Source organism: Canis lupus, chromosome 31, assembly GCF_011100685.1.
Source record: "Canis lupus familiaris isolate Mischka breed German Shepherd chromosome 31, alternate assembly UU_Cfam_GSD_1.0, whole genome shotgun sequence".
In the NCBI taxonomy this organism is placed as follows: domain Eukaryota; kingdom Metazoa; phylum Chordata; class Mammalia; order Carnivora; family Canidae; genus Canis; species Canis lupus.
The window spans coordinates 2,131,781-2,151,467 of record NC_049252.1 but is presented as its reverse complement, the minus strand read 5'-3'; the positions used below and the strand labels follow the sequence as shown (position 1 = coordinate 2,151,467).

General features: G+C 38.1%; 1 long non-coding RNA gene across 7 annotated transcripts in view; it reads left to right on the top strand.

Annotated features, from left to right (window-relative positions):
• The window catches only part of LOC106558107, a 66,081-nt gene extending 61,938 nt beyond the window's left edge, over positions 1-4,143 (top strand). For all 7 annotated transcript variants that reach the window (XR_005382061.1, XR_005382059.1, XR_005382058.1 and 4 more), the window contains one exon: positions 3,150-4,143. This is a non-coding gene — a long non-coding RNA (uncharacterized LOC106558107). The remainder of the gene's footprint in view (positions 1-3,149) is intronic.
• Positions 4,144-19,687: the final 15,544 nt, after the last annotated feature.

Below are 19,687 nucleotides of genomic sequence, written 5' to 3'. Positions count from 1 at the left end.
GTGTGTGTGTGTATGTGTCTGTGTCTGTGTATGTGTGTTTTATGAATGTATGGGCCCAAGAGGAGAGAAGGTCTTTTCTTCAAATACTAAGGTAGAACTCCTGATGTTGCTTCTTTTTTTCTTTTCTTTGCACTATGTGAGGAGTTTTAAGAATGAACCAACACCCAGGAAAATAGGAATCAGAAGAGAGAATCCTGATGACATAGTTTGAAACCTGTATCTAGACATCCCAGAATTCTTAATTGCATGTACCACTACACTCTTTTGGCATTAAAGTAGTAAACTGGTTTTGTCACTTAAACCATAGTGTCATATTCAGGGTCATCTATGTAACAGCAATAACAACAAAATCTGTTTTTCTCTTCCCATTAACTCCTCAGAGTGGGCTCAACTCTCTGACTTTAGTAAAGGTCAAAGAGAGAAAAAAAAATCAGTTTTTACAGTTGCTATGTTTCTCATCCAAGTTTCACAAGAAGAAATAGATCCATAATTTTTAGTCTACACTAGAGCTTCTTCCAAGTAATGACACTACCACCAGTGGTAGAATAGGTGAGGAAATTGGATTCACAAAAACCATTGCTTATCCAAGATATAAATATCAATGGGTAAAATGTAGAGGGCACCAAAGTTCATGAGCAAGCAGTCTTATTACAATACCTTCTATTTACAATCCAAGTCTGAGCATTTATATGTTGTCCCCCGCCAAGTCCCTGTCTAGACCTTTCCCAAAGGTGGAGTTAGCTAAAACACAGATTATCACCCCCTTACTACTATTTACTTCCTTTGCACATGGTTTTTCATATTATAATCTTAGTAATGGCAGGTAAAGTCCTCAGAGCTAGGACAGCCAAGAGTGAGGCTTGCACGGTATTCTTGGCTGTTCTTACTTGTGTGACAAATTCTTCCTTATTCTGTTTTCACTAGCTGGTTATGAAAGCACCTCCTCCTTATTATGCTGAGCAGGAAAATTCAATACAGCAGCAAAGAACTCAAATCAACATATTTCTCTTAGCCCCAAATTCTTACTTATAAGTAGCATAACAACTAGGAGCATGGACACTGGGGTCAACCTGTGAAGTTGCAATACTGTCCCCGATTACTAGGAGTGTGATCTTGGGGAAATTCATGAATCAGTTTATGTCTCAATTTCCTCATCTCTAAAAAGGGGAGAATAAAAGAGGCTAATTCATACTGATTTTGTCAAGATTAATTAAATTATATTTTTTATTATTTGAGCTGCATTACATGACCTCTGTATATTACATATGGAATATACTCCTTATATTTGCAAGCTTATTTATCTAAAACCAATTTAATTACGTATCTATATGTATATTCCATCCTCTGCTGTAGGGTGAAAGAATTTCCAAATGGGTGACGAGAACTTTAATCACAACAAAAGGGTTATAATTATTGAATTAAAACTATAAGTCTTTCTGCAGCACCTTGGTTGAGAAGCTCTTCTTTGAATAAAATTATATTTGATAGTGTTAAGGCATTGTCTTTACATATATCTTTGCTGTTAAGGAAAATTTGAGACCCTCATAAATTAAACTTCATAGTATTTTGATTGTTAGGGAGGAAAGATTTGTCTTTATCTTTCAAGATTCTTCTGGCTGGTCTAAGAATCAAATTGACATGACACAGATTAACAAGAGAAAAATCTAATTTAGTTATATATGTAGGGAGAATTCAAATAAATGAGAGATTTTGGAAACAAGCAAAATGAATTATTTATGTCATTTTGGGCTAACATGAAGGGAGTATGAGTCTGGGGTTTCAAAGGGAAGAAAGGAAGTTAGTTCACTAGGAGAATGGAAAAAGTAAATGTTGGTTAAACAAATCTTTGCTTGACCATCCAAGAACAATGCGTCATACAGAGGAAATTTTAATTATATATTTCGTTCGGTTTCTCCCTGTCTACAAATACCTAGTTCATGTTCTACTATAGTTCTCTTTAGTGATAGCTCCCCTCCTGAAACAGATTCTCTATCTAAATTCTTTTAGGTAATCAGTGGGGAAGCAAAAAATAAAACAAACCTTGAGACTTTGATTTCTTAAAAATAATCCAACTAAAATAGTCCAAATGCCAAAGGGACATATTTAGGGGTACCAAATGTTACTTCTCTGTATATCAATTATAAAATTAGATGCATAATTCTTTATATGAAGATTAACTTCTTAAAATTCCAGGTTAACTTCTAAAATAATAACTTCAACTATTCTATTTGATGTCACAAAATAAAAGTATGATTATTTGAAAAAAACATAGCTAAGCATTTAATTCTATCAGTTGCTGAACATGTCTATTTCTTGTTTTAATTTAAATTCATGTAACCAAGATATAGTACATCATTAGTTTCAGAGGTAGTGTTCAATAATTTATCACTTCTGTATAACACCCAGTGCTCATCACATCATGTGCCCTCCTAAATACTCATCACCCAATTACCTCATCCCCCTTGGGGGGGTCTCCCCTCTAGGAACCTTTGGTTTGTTTCCCAGAGTTAAGGGTGTCTCATGATTTGTCTCTCTGGTTTCTTCACATTCAGTTTTTCTTCCCTTTCTCTATGATCCTCCATGCTGTTTCTTATATTCCATATATGAGTGAAACCATATGATAATTGTCTTTCTCTGATTGACTTATTTCACTCAGCATAAGCATGTCTATTTCAACTTTGCTTTCTGAAAATGAGAAAGCAGAGACAGACCTGGACCAAAACTCCATTTATCACCTGACATTCAAACCACAGTGCCCAGAGTTTATCATCACTTCAACCCAGTATCCAGTAATCTCATTTCTTTTCTCCAGTTCAGTTACATGGTAAATGATTTCAGGTCCCTTAGGGGAAGTATCTAGAAATATATACTTCTAGAACTGTCAGTCTTTACTTACGGTGACACAGTCATTTTTAAAAAGAGACTCCTAGTATATAGACTGGCTCAGTCTGGGCATTGAATAAAAGACCATGATTGTTTGTTGTATTGATTCATATTAGGCTTTTGTTCACCAGACCTATTTTTGCTTTGTTTTTGGTATGCATTTCAAGTCGGGTTTTGAATCAATTGCCTATTTCTGTCCTAGAGATACTAAAGTCAGTAAACTACTACAAAGATCTAATGGTCATATTGTTCTGATCTCTGTCCAGGCTGTGGTGCCTTATAGTAACCATGTCCACCATCTCACGACTCTTCCTGACATCAAGGAGCCCTTTTAAAGTATGTATTGTCCACTGTGATTTAGTGTCCACTGTGATTCCTGCCTGAAGAATACAGCATTTCAAGGATGAAAAGCTACAGCGGATGTACTCAATGTAATACTCAATGACATAATGAAGAAGTGATTAGAATTTTAACACTGTTTAATAATTATATAGCTTGAAATTATATTTCAACACTCTTTGTAAATCTCTTTCTGTTAACATTCTGAATTCAGTTATTATCCTTTTGGTACATTTGAATTTCTGCATAGCATTGGTGGCTGTAGAGTCCTCTGCAAGTCAGCACAACATAGACTCTAGTCTTCTACATTCCCATTGAGTTACATAGCTAGTAGAATTGCTGCTAAAGGACAGAAAACGTTTAATGTCAATGAAGTTCTTAGGTTTGTGTGTGTGTATTAAATACAGGCACATAACCATATTTTTATAATCCTGTGACATAGTAAACTATGAAAATAACAAACAATACTTTTTTCTCCCTCCACCCTATTGGGTTGGCACCAAATCGTATTTGGTAACTAAACTTGACTATGCTAACATTACCATTGATATTCTTATTTATCCCACTTAGTGTGAATATTGAGAAACAATGTGTTAAATTATAAAGTATGGATGGAAAGTTTATGTAATATATGCTATATGCAAAATCCATTAACCGAGGTTTCAGATAAGAGATTGTAGAACTATTATTTTGTTTTTTTCTGATTTAATGTGATCATTATTTTCCTATTTTTCACCAACTCTAAAAGGTATATATATATATATATATTAAATATACATATTTAATATCTACACATTTTTGTGAAATAAAACCTGATGTTGTTGACCTTATTTGTTACTTTTATTGGTTGACTGATTTTATTGATATTTATGAGACTTAATAACAAATTCATTTTAGAAATTACTAAATACTTTCAAATAATATTAGTTGCTATAATTGAACCATATTTTGTTCTTTCAGAATTTTAATTATTAAATTAAGTTTAAATTTTCAGTATTCTGTATTGTTTTATTTCAGCCTTAACTACTAAAATGTTCATGATTTACTTGAAATTTACATGATTTACAACAGAAGATCATCTCTTCTGTTTTATGCGGTTTGTAAGAAATTTTTAGAAGTCTGTATTCTGAAAGTCTGTATTCTATAAAGAACTATATTTTCCTACTGAAATGGACAACACTTTACTAAAGATATTAAGCTACAAAAACAATTTTAAAAATTTTTATTTAAATAAAAATTATTAAAAAAATTGTTTTCTCCAGATTAAAAGTCTTATTTTCATTGGAAACTATAGCAGTTTTCCTCATTGGAGCCAAGCCAACTGTGCCAGCATTTATATAAAAATATTCAATTGTTAGCCCTAATATTTAGTCTCTGAGGTATTTGGTTCTATAAGACCACAATTCATAGATTTGAAATGAAGAAATAATGGGAAGAAATGCATCCCCTCCTATTTGAAAACACTATTCTCTTTGATTCTTTTGTCTTGCTCAAGGCTTTATATTTCCCAGTGAACAGTTGCATCCAGCTGTCCCTGCTGTGGTCACTTCCAAGCTCTGGGATTGTCAGTTCCTCCTATGGATAATACTAGTAATAAGTGCGAATGTCACCTGGTGCTCTGTACATCACCTCCACCTAGGCTCTCCTCTGCACTGAAATACACTCCCTGCCTTGTTCCATCTCCTCATTCAGGCTTCCTGATCCTGCCTGCTGCGCTGGTGTGAATCCCCTCCTCTTTCAGGTAGCACTTCTCACTCATCTGGGAAAACATGTCCCAAATTTGTGAGAACTCACATAGGCTGTCTGATGTTTTCTCTTACATCTCTCAGACAAGAAAATTGAAGAATTGATCCCCTAGTGTGACACCTTGAAGTGCAACCCAAGGGAGGTCAATAGTTTCTCATCTCTCCCTCAAAGCTTCCCCTCACCTGAAGAGTGCGGACATTGAATCTTCCTTCTCTCTTGAAGGAGATTGGAGTGACCTGGAGAAAGTAGTTCAGTCTTCTATATATTCTTGCATTTTGGCAACTCCTGCTGTTGCCCATCTAATATGTGGTAGATAATGAGGTGAGGGATTTCCAGCTTCTATTCATGCTAGCTTTTGTCTCAGAACTTCCTAATTAATAAATATATCTGTTCAAACCCTGAAAATCACTCATTTTCTCCAGAGAGGACAATTTCCATCTACTGTAGGGGCTTAAAATGCATATTCAAGAGTGTCCATATCCTGCCCTCTCATTGCCTCATCCCCCTGTGCTTTGTTACAAAGCAGCCATTTTATTTTAAACACAGCAGTACTTTCAAGTTTTCAAGGATCCCCAAGTTTTGTTTTTAATCCTTGACTTATAATAACTTTGTATATCTATATTCTATTCAAAACCTGCATCTAAAAAAAGAATAATAATAAAACCTGTTTCACAGGCTTTATCCAAGCAAATCTACTTCCTGACTACTATTGTTCTTCATCTTTAAGCATCTGTTATAAAGCAAGTAATGCATGCAGAGAGGCACTGAACACACCGCATGCTAGGTGTTTATTTGGGTACTCATTTAAAGGCTAGACTGCATGGGGTAGAGCGTAGAATGGTCCCAGCTCTTGCTGTCCAACATTCAAGAAGTGTGAGCTGATGTGCTCCTGTTGAACTCAATTGTAGAAGTCTGCAATACTTCACGGTATTTAGAGATATGTTAAATATCTTTAATTCGAAGTGGACTGAGGCTGTCCCTTAGAAACAAAAAGGAAAGTGGATGCTGAGTAAGGAGCAATCTGTGACCTAGATTTCAGAGTGAGGGGGCCTTCCACTGACAATCTATTAAGAATGCCTATAGGGGAAATACAAAGTGAAACACCTGAGGGTTCAAATACGGAGAATCAGTGGAGACATTTACATTGTCAGGTTTCTTCATTTTAAAAGACCTTTTATAGAAAAGAGTTAAAAGTAAATGTACTAGAGTCTGAATAGAAAGGGTTCATTAGCACATTCAAAGGGACATCAGCCTAGATGGAGAGAAGAAAACTGGAATTAAATTTTCTCACCAGGATTTTCTAATGTGTCACCATCTGTGAGGAGACAGCTACAGAGGGAAAATTCACATTTACATTTTCTCACTAATTTGGGAAGCAAAGAAGAGGCAAAAAAAAAAGGAGAGAGCTGGTTAATTTTCTAGTCTCAATTGACTTTGTTGCTTCTCTGAGAACAGGGTGAAGAAGGCAGAAGGATGTACGTATAATAAATCTAGTCGTGCTCTGTTGGCTAGGAGACAATATTGCTATGCTAAGAATTCTGGGGGCATAATCCCATAATTCAGTGGTTTCACTCCAATGCATGTTCTACTTCTTTTCCCACTGAGCTAATTTATAGTCCCAAACAGTTTCTTCCTGTCACTTTCCATTTGTGTCACCGAGTTCCATGTTTTTTTCTTTCCTTTGGAGATTGTCCCTGTCACAACCCATCTTACTTCTGACTTGTTGTCATCTTTCCTTGAGCTGTTCCAACCCCTTTTTTCTGCTGTCTCCCTCAGTTGCCATCACCTAAAGGTTAATGAGGCAGACTGTCTCCTGGGTGAAAATGCTCTGTGTGGACTTTCTTCGCGTGAGAATCATGACTGTCTTTTCCCTGTGTTTATGGCATACCTCAGTTTTAGGAGTTATGAGCTGTTTGGCTTTTTAGTTATCTTGATCAAAATGATAAAGTTATTCTTTGAAAAATATAAAATATTCAGAGACTTTTTTGTGACCACTTCCTTCACTTCCTTTTATTTTCCTTTCCTGCTTTACTGTCATGGAATTGGTGGTGGGGTTGTGTGTGCTTATGTGTGCAGGAGGGCCCCTTCCAACAGGGGCTAAGGTTGCTTCCATACTATTTAACATGTGTTAGGAAGTATTTTAGGAAATACCCAATGTCATAGATTTTAGTTAACTGCATTTCAGTTTGTACCCAAAGTTCTGACTTGTTCTCTATCTAGCAGGATTTTAATGAGACCATTCAGTTGTCCTCTCGTGACTATAAACATAAAATAATAGTTGGTGTTATACATACATAAAAGCTTGTTAAGACTTACCATAAAGTAATTATCATTCAAGATAGTTTTCTCCAAATCCAAACTCATCAATTAAATTTATGACTCAAAAAGTAATACATGCATACTTATTTAAAAAACACAGGCATTATAGTTAAATATAAAGAAAACTTTAAAATTTCTGTAATGGCTGTTGTTTCTGAATATATATTTTGTCACTAAGTACTAAGTACGGGAGTGTGGTACCTACACATATACAAGTAAATAGTATCAAAATGTTTTTCTTTTTTTAATGTGAGCTTTTTTATTTTTAGAAGTTACCTAGAAGTTATATGCTCCTTACTATATTTTCTTCTACCATTAATATTAGCATTCTATGGGGGGTTACCCTACTGCTCCAACATTGTCTATAAAACTAAATTATGTACAGTACTTGTACAGATACCCAGATATTTTAAGGGCTACTGTTTGTATAGATTAATTGGAACTATTATTATCCATTGATAATAATTTAAAAATGGAACTATTACCCATTGATTCGATCATGGAGCTAGATTTTCTGGGTTCAAATCCTAGCTTTTCAACTTATTAGCTGTGATATGTTTGTCAAGTTGCTTAACTTCTGTGTCTCAGTTTTATCTTAAAACTATGAAGATAATAACCATAACTACCTCTTAAAGTTGTTATGAAGTTTAAAGGTACTAATACATATTAAAACAGCCTAGTATCCAGCAGAGTATTTAGTACATGTTAACTATTACATTTTTAGGATTACAGCTTCTCTGAGTAAACCTAATTAATATTTCTTACGGTTTCATTTATTTCTTTTGGCCCTTGCATAAGGCTACACATTTTCTTTATTTGACATTTAAAGACAAGATTTACTATGGTCATTTATTAGCAAATCAATATCATGGATTCAAATATGATATTGAATTTCAGTCTCAGGGTGTCTGCGTGGCTCAGTTGGTTAAGCATTAGACTTTTTTTTTTTTATAAATTTCTTTTATATTGGTGTTCAATTTGCCAACATATAGAATAATACTCAGTGCTCATCCCATCAAGTGCACTCCTCAGTGCCTGTCACCCAGTCACCCCCACCCCCTGGGCCCACCTCCCTCTCTACCACCCCTAGTTTGTTTCCCAGAGTTAGGAGTCTCTCATGTTCTGTCTCCCTTTCTGTTACTTCCCACTCATTTTTTCTCCTTTCTCCTTTATTTCCCTTCACTATTTTTTATATTCACCAAATGAATGAGACCATATAATGTTTGTTCTTCTCCTACTGACTTACTTCACTCAGCATAATACCCTCCAGTTCCACCCACGTTGAAGCAAATGGTGGGTATTTGTCATTTCTAATGGCTGAGGAATATTCCATTGTATACATAAACCACATCTTCTTTATCCATTAAAAACTCTTGTACAAAACTGATATAATTCTTCACTCCAAGGGCTAGGCTGTGGGTAGGAAAATGGGATTTTGGGCCACGGGATTTTCCCCAAACTTATCCCCATGCCCCTGACATTTCCCTCTATATTCCCTTCTTCCAAGACTCTCTCAGACTTGTAACTGGCATGCTCTCTCTCTCTCCTTTTTCTTTCCTCTCTTTTAAACCATGCATTATAACTTTGAAACAAACAAACAAAAAAAGGACACTGAGGCCCCTTCCAAAGTTTGGCTATTGTGGACATTGCTGCTATAAACATTGGGGTGCAGGTGTCCCGGCGTTTCACTGCATCTGTATCTTTGGGGTAAATCCCCAGCAGTGCAATTGCTGGGTCGTAGGGCAGGTCTATTTTTAACTCTTTGAGGAACCTCCACACAGTTTTCCAGAGTGGCTGCACCAGGTCACATTCCCACCAACAGTGTAAGAGGGTTCCCTTTTCTCTGCATCCTCTTCCACATTTGTGGTTTCCTGCCTTATTAATTTACCCCATTCTCACTAGTATGAGGTGGTGTCTCGTGGTTTTCATTTGTATTTCCCTGATGGCAAGTGATGCAGAGCATTTTCTCATGTGCTTGTTGGCCATGTCTATGTCTTCCTCTGTGAGATTTCTCTTCATGTCTTCTGCCCATTTCATGATTGGATTGTTTGTTTCTTTGCTGTCGAGTTTCATAAGTTCTTTATAGATCTTGGAAACTAGCCCTTTAACTGATAGGTCATTTGCAAATATCTTCTCCTATTCTGTCTTTTAGTTTTGTTGACTGTTTCTTTTGCTGTGCAAAAGCTTCTTATCTTGATGAAGTCCCAATAGTTCATTTTTACTTTTGTTTCTTTTCCCTTCATGGATGTATCTTGCAAGAAGTTACTGTGGCCAAGCCCAGAAAGGGTGTTGCCTGTGTTCTCCTCTAGGATTTTGATGGAATCTTGTCTCACATTTAGATCTTTCATCCATTTTGAGTTTATCTTTGTGTATGGTGAAAGAGAGTGGTCTAGTTTCATTCTTCTGCATGTGGATGTCCAATTTTCCCAGCACCATTTATTGAAGATACTGTCTTTTTTCCAGTGGTTAGTCTTTCCTCTTTTGTTTAATATTAGTTGACCATAATGTTGAGGGTCCACTTCTGGATTCTCTATTCGGTTCCATTGATCTATGTGTCTGTTTTTGTGCCAGTACCACACTGTCTTGATGATCACAGCTTTGTAGTACAACCTGAAATCTGGCATTGTGATGCCCCCAGATATGGTTTTCTTTTTTAAAATTACCCTGGCTATTCAGGGTCTTTTCTGATTCCACAGAAATCTTAAAATAATTTGTTCCAACTCTGAAAAAACTACATGGTATTTTGATAGGGATTGCATTAAACGTGTAAATTGCCCTGGGTAACATTGACATTTTCACAATATTAATTCTGCCAATACATGAACATGCAATATTTTTCCATCTCTTTGTGTCTTCCTCAATTTCTTTCAGAAGTGTTCTGTAGTTTTGATCCTTTACCTCTTTGGTTAGGTTTATTCCTAGGTACCTTATGCTTTTGGGTGCAATTGTAAATGGGATTGACTCCTTAATTTCTCTTTCTTCAGTCTCATTGTTAGTGTATAGAAATGCCACTGATTTCTGGGCATTGATTTTGTATCCTGCCACGCTACCGAATTGCTGTATGAGTTCTAGCAATCTTGGGGTGGAGTCTTTTAGGTTTTCTATGTACAGTATCATGTCATCTGCAAAGAGGGAGAGTTTGACTTCTTCTTTGCCAATTTGAATGCCTTTGATTTCTTTTTGTTGTCTGATGGCTGAGGCTAGGACTTCCAGTACTGTGTTGAATACAGGGGTGAGAATGGACATCCCTGTTGTGTTCCTGATCTTAGAGGAAAGGCTCTCAGTGCTTCCCCATTGAGAATTATATTTGCTGTGGGCTTTTCCTAGATGGCTTTTAAGATGCTGAGGAATGTTCCCTCTATCCCTACACTCTGAAGAGTTTTGATCAGGAATGGATGCTGTATTTTGTCAAATGCTTTCTCTGCATCTATTGAGAGGATCATATGGTTCTTGTTTTTTCTCTTGTTGATATGATGAATCACATTGTTTGCTTTATGTGTGTTGAACCAGCCTTGTATCCCGGGGATAAATCCCACTTGGTCATGAAGAATAATCTTCTTAATGTACTGTTGGATCCTATTGGCTAGTATCTTGTTGAGAATTTTTGCATCCATGTTCATCAGGGATATTGGTCTATAATTCTCCTTTTTGGCGGGGTCTTTGTCTGGTTTTGGAATTAAGGTGATGCTGGCCTCATAGAATGAGTTTGGAAGTATTCCATCCCTTTCTATCTTTCGGAACAGCTTTAGTAGAATAGGTATGGTTTCTTCTTTAAACGTTTGATAGAATTCCCCTGGGAAGCCATCTGGCCCTGGACTCTTGTGTCTTAGGAGGTTTTTGATGACTGCTTCAATTTCCTCCCTGGTTATTGGCCTGTTCAGGTTTTCTATTTCTTCCTAATCCAGTTTTGGTAGTTTGTGGTTTTCCAGAAATGTGTCCATTTCTTCTAGATTGCCTAATTTATTGGCATATAGCTGCTTATAATATTTTTTAAAAATCGTTTGTATTTTCTTGGTGTTGGTAGTGATCTCTCCTTTCTCATTCATGATTTTATTAATTTGAGTCTTTTCTCTCTTCTTTTTAATAAGGCCGGCTAATGGTTTATCTATCTTATTAATTCTTTCAAAGAACCAACTCCTGATTTTGTTGATCTGTTCCACAGTTCTTCTGGTCTCTATTTCATTGAGTTCTGCTCAAATCTTTATTAACTCTCTTCTTCTGCTGGGTGTAGGATCTATTTGCTGTTTTCTCTCTAGCTCCTTTAGGTGCAAGTTGAGCTTTTGTATTTGAGTTCTTTCCAGTTTTTGCATGGATGCTTGTATTGTGATGTATTTCCCTCCTAGGACTGCTTTTGTTGTATCCGAAGGATTTTAAATGGTTGTATCTTCATTCTCATTGATTTCCATGAATCTTTTTAATTCTTCTCTAATTTCCTGGTTGACCCTTTCATCTTTTAGCAAGATGGTCCTTAATCTCCACATTCTTGAAATCTTTCCAAGTTTTTTCTTGTGATTTAGTTCTAATTTCAAAGCATTGTGTCTGAAAATACGCAGGGGACAATCCCAATCTTTTGGTATCAGTTAAGACCTGATTTGTGACCCAGTATGTGGTCAATTCTGGGAAAGTTCCATGTGCACTTGAGAAGAATGTGAATTCAGTTGCATTTGGATGTAAAGTTCTGTAACTATCTGTGAAATCCATCTGGTCCAGTGTGTCATTTAAAGCTCTTGTTTCTTTGGAGATGTTGTGCTTAGGAGATCTGTCATTTGTAGAAAGCACCGTGTTAAAGTCTCCCAGTATAAGTGTATTATTATCTAAGTGTGTCTTAACTTTGGTTATTAATTGATTGGTATACTTGGCAGCTCCCACATTTAGGGCATAAATATTCATGATTGTTAGGTTCTCTTGTTGGATAGATTTTTTTTTAAGTATTATACAGTATCCCTCTTCATCTCTTACTACAATCTTTGGGATAAACTTTAATTTATCTGATATAAGGATGGCTACCCCTGCTTTCTTTTGAGGACCATTTGAATGGTACATGGTTCTCCAACCTTTTATTTTCAGGCCGTAGGTGTCCTTAGGTCTAAAATGAGTCTCTTGTAGACAGCAAATAGATAGGTCCTGTTTTTTTATTCAGTCTGAAACCCTACATCTTGTGATGGGATCATTAAGCCCATTCATGTTCAGAGTTCCTATTGAAAGATATGAGTTTAGTGACATCATGATACCTAATCAGCCCCTGTTTTTGTGGATTGTTTCCTTGGACTTCCTCTTTCTTTTACAGAGTCCCCCTTAATATTTCTTGCAGAGCTGGTTTGGAGGTCACATATTCTTTCAGTTGCTGCCTGTCTTGGAAGCTCTTTATCTCTCCTATTCTGAATGAGAGCCTTGCTGGATAGGGTATTCTTGGCTGCATGTTCTTCTCATTTAGGACCCTGAATATATCCTGCCAGCCTTTTCTGGCCTGCCAGGTCTCTGTGGAGAGGTCTGCTGTTACCCTAATACTCCTCCCCATGTAAGTTAGGGATCTCTTGTCTCTTGCTGCTTTGAGGATCCGAGGATCCTCTCTTTATCTTTGGAATTTGCAAGCTTAACTATTAAATGTCGAGGTGTTGAGCGGTTTTTATTGATTTTAGGGGGGATCTCTCTATTTCCTGGATCTGAATGCCTGTTTTCCTTCCCACGTTAGGCACATTCTCAGGTATGATTTTTTGAAATACACTTTCTGGACCTCTGTCCCTTTTGGCGCCCTCAGGAACCTCTATTGAACGTAGATTTTTCCTTCTGAGGCTGTCATTTATTTCCCTTAACCTATCCCCATGATTTTTTAAATTGTTTTTCTCTTTTTTCCTCAGCTTCCTTCCTTGCCATCAACTTGTCTTCTACGTCACTCACTCTTTCTTCTACCTCGTTAACCTTCATCGTTAGGACTTCCTGTTTGGATTGCATCTCATTTAATTGATTTTTAATTTTGGCCTGAATAGATCTAAATTCTGCAGTCATGAAGTCTCTTGAGTCCTTTATGCTTTTTTCTAGAGCCACCAGTAGCTGTATAATAGTGCTTCTGAATTGGTTTTCTGACATTGAATTGTAATCCAGATTTTGTAACTCTGTGGGTGAGAGGACTGTTTCTGATTCTTTCTTTTGAGATGAGGTTTTCCTTCTAGTCATTTTGGTCAGTGAAGAGTGGCCGAAAACAAGTTGTATTGGCAAAGGGAGAACATAAGAGAAGAGAAACAAGAAAAGAAAAAGAAAAAAGGATAAAAGAAAAAAAAAGAAGAAAAAAAGAGAAAAAAAGAAAAAAAGGGGGGGAAGCAAACAAATCAAAAAACAAAGGGGAGTATCCTCTGATTCTCTATACTGTAAATCCCTCGACTTCCCCTGGAACTTTCCAGTGCTGCTTGGTCAATAATTTGTTTTTCTCCTGTCCTTCTAGCTGGTGTTCTGGGGGAGGGGCCTGCTGTGCTGATTCTCAGGTGTGAGCACCTGGGGGAGCTGCTCAGCCCTCTGCCTGGTGCAGGGCTTAGTGAAAGTTGTTTAATCTGTTTATCCTTTGAGGCCACTGTGAGGCTCAGTGGGGGGTTTTATCCTGTGAGGCCCCAGGCTGAACAACAGTGGCGGCAGCCAGCTCTCCAGCCCTGGAGTCAGCTCCCACAGTAACTACTGCAGCTCTCGGTCTGCAGGGCCTGGATGCTTCGGGGGGTGGGGCCGCTGATCTGCACAGCTCCGGGTCAGCGTGTGGCAGGAGTGTCCTTGCTGCCCTGTGTCCTCCAGGCCTCTGCCTGTCCGGGGGGCGGGGGGTGAGGCCGGATCCTGGGCTGTGTCCCCGGCGCCCTGGGCTCAGGGGCCTGTGCTGCTAGAATCGCGCTCCCGGCAGCACAGCCCCTCTGCGCGGAGCCTCTGCCCAAGCTGCTCCCAGCTGCTCTTGGGTCCAGCCTGGGGTGTGCTGCAGCCTTTTAGGGCGCTCCGCTGCGTGGTCCGCGGGGTGTGGAGCACTCTCCCCCCGGGGCGCAGGTGTCTGTTAGTGTCCCCGGAGCCCGAGGGCATCCCCGCCCTCCCGGGTCCTGCTCCACCTCCCCGCGAGCCCCTTTCCCCCGGGAAGGTCGGTGCAGCTCCTGCTCCTCCGGGACGGGGCTCTCCTGTCCTGGGGACACTCGCCCCGGCCTCAGCCCGGCTCCTCGCGGGCCCCTCCCCCTTGGAGGCCTTTTGTGTCTTTATTTCTTTTTCCCCGTCTTCCTACCTTGATAGAAGCGCGAACTCTTCTCACTGTTGCATTCCAGCTGGTCTCTCTTTAAATCTCAGGCCGAATTTGTAGATTTTCAGGATGATTTGAAGGTTATCTAGGTAATTAGGTGGGGACAGGTGACCTGGGGACCCTCCTCTTCCGCCGTCTTGCCCGCCTCCTCAGCATTGGACTCTTGATGTCAGCTCAGGTCATGATCTTGGGGAGGTGGATGAGCGCCCTGTCAGGCTCCACATTCAGCATGGAGTCAGCTTGTCCTTCTCCCTCTGTTCCTTCATGCTCTGTGTCTGTCTCTCTGTTTCTCTCAAACAGAGCATGAGTGAGCATGAGTGGGAAGGGCAGAGGGAAAGCGAGAGAGAAACTCAAGCAGATTCCGGGCTGAGCATGAGCTCAATTTCAAGCTGATCTCATGCCCCCAAGATCATGATCTGAGCCAAAACCAAGCGTCAGACACTTAACCAATTGAGCCACCCAGGCGCCCCAAATAAATAAAAATCTCTTAAAAATTTTTCTCTTAGTCTTTTCTTTTAATGTAGAACATGTAAGTCTTGTGTAAACCACCCATATAGCCCTCTGCAAGCTCATCACCATCTTCTGATGGTAAAATTCGCCCAGATGTAACGTAATAATAATTGTACTTCCTGTCAGTAGAGTTCAAGCAATTAACAAATGGTGATTATGTATTTACCTGTAAAGAGGAGAATCTATGAGTGGGAAGGTGAGGCAGATCCTTAGTTCACTGAAAGGATGGCATCACCTCTAAAGATGTTTATGAACAAATTCTATGATGTGATTTTTTTTAAGTAGATGAAACTAATTTTGGAAGGTTGGGTTATGAAATGCCACTGGGGCTTCAGAAAAGTTCTGAAATGGAAAGAGGCTAAGAGGAAAGGAATTTCATTTTCCCGTAATAGTTTTTGTTTATTCACGTCTCTCCCCCTGCCTTTTCAAATCTTTTTAAAATAAGCCTTAGAAAAAAAGTTGAGCCAAAAGAAAATAGGCTCTTTAATTCTACCTTTTTATAATTCTGAAGCTACAACTGACCCTCCTCAATATGGTCTTCCTTTTTAACATTAATTACCTTGTTATCTGAGAGATGCAGCTCTCCCCTGTCTGCTTAGGAAGAATGCCAGCAGGGCAACAGTTGGAAGTGAATTACCATGATTGTTTGGGGCTTTAGAAAGCCCTCTCTGCTGTCTATTCTTCTTAGATTCCTGGTAGAGTCACTTGGGTATGTTTTCTAATTCAGTATTCCTGTGTCCACTGTCCAGTAAACGTATGTTTATACTGTATGTATATAACCAATTATACTGTGGCTAGGGGCAATGTCTCTTCTGGATTCTTCACATGCCAATGATTAGAAAACCTGGTGTAGCACTCCTGGGCATGCCCTCAGTCAAGAGGTAGGGGGAAAGGTTGATGCCATTTGCCTACATGTTTTGCTCATTCAGATGATTGGCTATGACCACTGGGGTGAGCAGGCATCTTGCCTTGTGTTCCCCGATACTAATGCTTTTTCACTCTGCAGAGAGACTAGTGCTTATTAGCAAAAGTGTTAGGATTCGGAACCATAATAAGGATATTGAAGTGAACACACCCAGTCTATTTACTTAGTTTGATTATTTTGACTGCATCCATTTGTCACTTCAGCTTAAGGCCAGTTTGGCCAATTTGATTAAATTGACTGGTTCTTTCACTGAAGTGACCAGTCAATGCTAACAAATTGTTTATGTTTGTAGAAACTCATTAGGTTTTATCTCTTGCATTGTGTCTGCAACAGATATGGAATCAAGAATTTGACACAGTCTTGCTTTTAGCTCTTATGGCAAGGAGTGTGGAGAAAGAATCATGTCTGGAATTTTATAGATTTGAGATAGGGAAAAATAATCATTATTGATTTAGGCTACAAGCTAGCCCCCAGGCATTAATTATTATCAAGGCAATCATGTTTGTGATTACTTTGTGCTTTCTTGAAAGGTTTTTTTGTTTTTGTTTTTTTTTAAATCACTTGGTGTTACTCTCATTACTCTGAGCACCTGGGTAGTCAATTAATGTGTGGCCGGGAGGAAAGTAATGTCTACAGCAAGTGTCATGCAAATTGTTTCTTGGAAGAGGAGAAACTGCTTTCTTGCCAAGAGGAGCAGTGCTGACCATCAACATGATTCTGGTATTGGAGTTTCATTTATTTCAAACTTCTTGTTTGCTCTCCCAAGAGCCACATATCTTCAAGGCTTCTGCACGTCAGCTGTGTAATTGCCATAATAATAATCTGGTACAAGAGTCGGTAGCTTTTTACTACCCAGCAAAATAATTTTCTGGCTTTTTTTGTGTGTGTCCAAGCAACAGTTTTAACTACTACCTACATTAATCACAAGGAAAAATTTATAAAAATAGATTAGAAGATGAGTCTAACACCATCTTTTTGTGCTACTTCACTTTCATTTTAAGTAAAATATACTTGTCTCAGTGCTTGTTGCTGGGAACAGTAAGGCATGCTCTGAGCCCAAGGAATGCAGTTAGTGCCTCCGGAAGAATCCATGGTGTATGTTAGGAATTTTGGACTGCAAACAAAGGATACTGAAGCTAATTTAAGCTAAAGGAAATTTCTTGGGGTGATTTATGGAGCTCCCAGGGATAGCTGGATGCTGAGAAAGTAAGGAACAAGGGCAGAACCTGGGTTTCAGGTAGCAAGAAGTAATAGGTTTTTTTTGGTTACCACTGGGGGGTATGAATTTATGATCAGCTTTTCCAGTCTTTTTTTTTTTTTTTATCTTGATTGATCATATCATCATCTGGTAGTGAGAAGGTCATTCTTAGTACAACAGTGGAATGATTACAAGAAGAATAGGAAATGGATGTTGGATCGAAATGTAATAAATGTTTTTTTTTTTTTTTTCTTTAGGGACGTGGGGTAGTCATTAGAAATGAGTGGAAAGTTTCAGTGTCCTCAAACTCCAAATGGAGACTGAGGTCTCTGGCATTATGTTATGTAAACACTTGCATTTCTCACAGAAACAAAACAAAATGAATTGTTCTTAGGGGTCCATGGTAACTTTGCTATTTTTTTAAACAATGAAGTGAGTATTTACAGAGAAAAAAAATAATGTAGTTTTTGCTTAAGAGGGATTTTTGTTTATCTTATTGCTATATCAAGTAAACTTAGTACAGTGCCTGCAACATGTAAAAAAAAAAAATTCAGTGTTGTCTGCAATAAGCAACCTTTTCAGAAACCTTGCTTATTTTTTAATATACCTGGGTCCTTAAAAATTTGAGAACGAATTTCTTTGTATATAATAAATTGAAGTTTTACTGGGATTTATCATGGCCCACACATTAATCTCAGGAGAGTAATCCCAGTATTTAGAACAAGCCTTCTTTGGGCAGCCCGGGTGGCTCAGCGGTTTAGTGCTGCCTTCAGCCCAGGGCGTGATCATGGAGACCCAGGATCGAGTCCCACGTTGGGCTCCCTGCATGGAACCTGCTTCTCTCTCTGCCTGTGTCTCTGCCTCACTCTCTTAAAAAATACAAACAAAAAAAACCTTCTTTGAAGTTCAACCTCTACTGAATTTGGGCTACAAGGTGAAAGCAAGACCATTCTGCCATCTATCTTTAGGAGCCTAGTTCATATAATTGAATATGCCCACCTTTATATAGACCCCATATATCACATAGAATATTGCCTAGGCATTGTATTTGATAGCTTCTATCTATTGCAGTCCTGAATATTCCACCTCTTTGAGGGAGGAAGGAAAAAAAAAAAGATTCTAGCCTAAAGAAGGAACATATTACTAACTGGTAACTCTCAAACATACCTAGTAGGTTGTCCAACAAAATGATCAACCCCCATTAGGATTAGCATATATTAACAGGAAGCTGGCATGAGTGTGGCACTTTCATTGATCTTGGGCAAGGCTGTGGGGGTATGACTAAGGAGGCTGGTGAAAGAGAGATAAATGAGTTCAGGGTATGGCTTAGGTTACCAGGTGGATGGTAATGTTATTCATTAAGATAGAAACTATGTGAGGAAAAACAGGGTCAAGGAGTACCCTGGCTGCCACTCAGAGTGAGTGACCATTCCTCACCTTCTATAGGCTCTTTCAATAACTAATCATTGTCAAGTACTCTGACTTCTATGATGACTCTGATTTTTATCTTAAATGCCCATTTTAAATACTTTGTGGGCATTTTTTGCTTTTGTTTTTTAATTGTGCTTTATATCTTTAGTTTGTGTCCCTGTTGAGATTTGTCCTGTTTCAATTTTTTTTGGGGGGGCGGGGTGTATGAGTCATGAAACAGATCTCAGGAAAAGCCCCTATACTTCCACAGCACCTCAGGTGCCTCTTTAGTCACACAAAATACAGTGTCCTAGTTTAGGATTCACTAACTTAATGATACATTTTGGCAGGTCTACATCATAATTTTTTCATTCAGGTATGGAAATTACTCCCAAATAAGTTCTTGGCATAGACTAGAAAAGTCTGTTTAATATTAAAACCACTGTAATTAGAGAAATACAAAATTTACTGAGAAAAAAATATTCTTCACTGGAACCTAAAGCTTCATTTTTAGAACATGTTCTAAAAAATTCACTGTTCTAACAGTGAATCTGGTTGTAAAAACAACTTTTTTTTTCAGTATAAATACATTCTTACGCTAGTTTTGTTTTTTCTTTTTCCCTTCAAATCAATTGTCAATGACTACGGGTCATACTTTGCCTCAAAGAACATCAGAGACAAGTACATTCATTCTTTACTGTATTTACTAAATAGAAAAGTTTATTCAAAATGAAATCTTAGTAACCTATTTATGTATGGGTGTGTGTTTCAGAGAGGCATTCCCTAAAAGCACTACAAATATATATTATTCTGATATTGAGTGGTCATTCTCGTGTCTGTCAAACTACCTGTATTTAATCTATCTGCTAGTGTTTACTGTTTCTACCTATCCAACACTTCCAATTCTTCCAATATAGAAGAATCAATAAAGGAATCAGACTTTGGTCTTTGAATGATTCACAGATCTGTTTGCTGTATCCTTCAACTCAATACCTTCGTCTAATAGAGAACTTTCCCATTGTTGGCAAGGGTTTATAGGGTCTGAGTTTTCCTAATCTCCATCTTCAGTCATTTTTATTATGGTCAAAGTTAGCTGTTA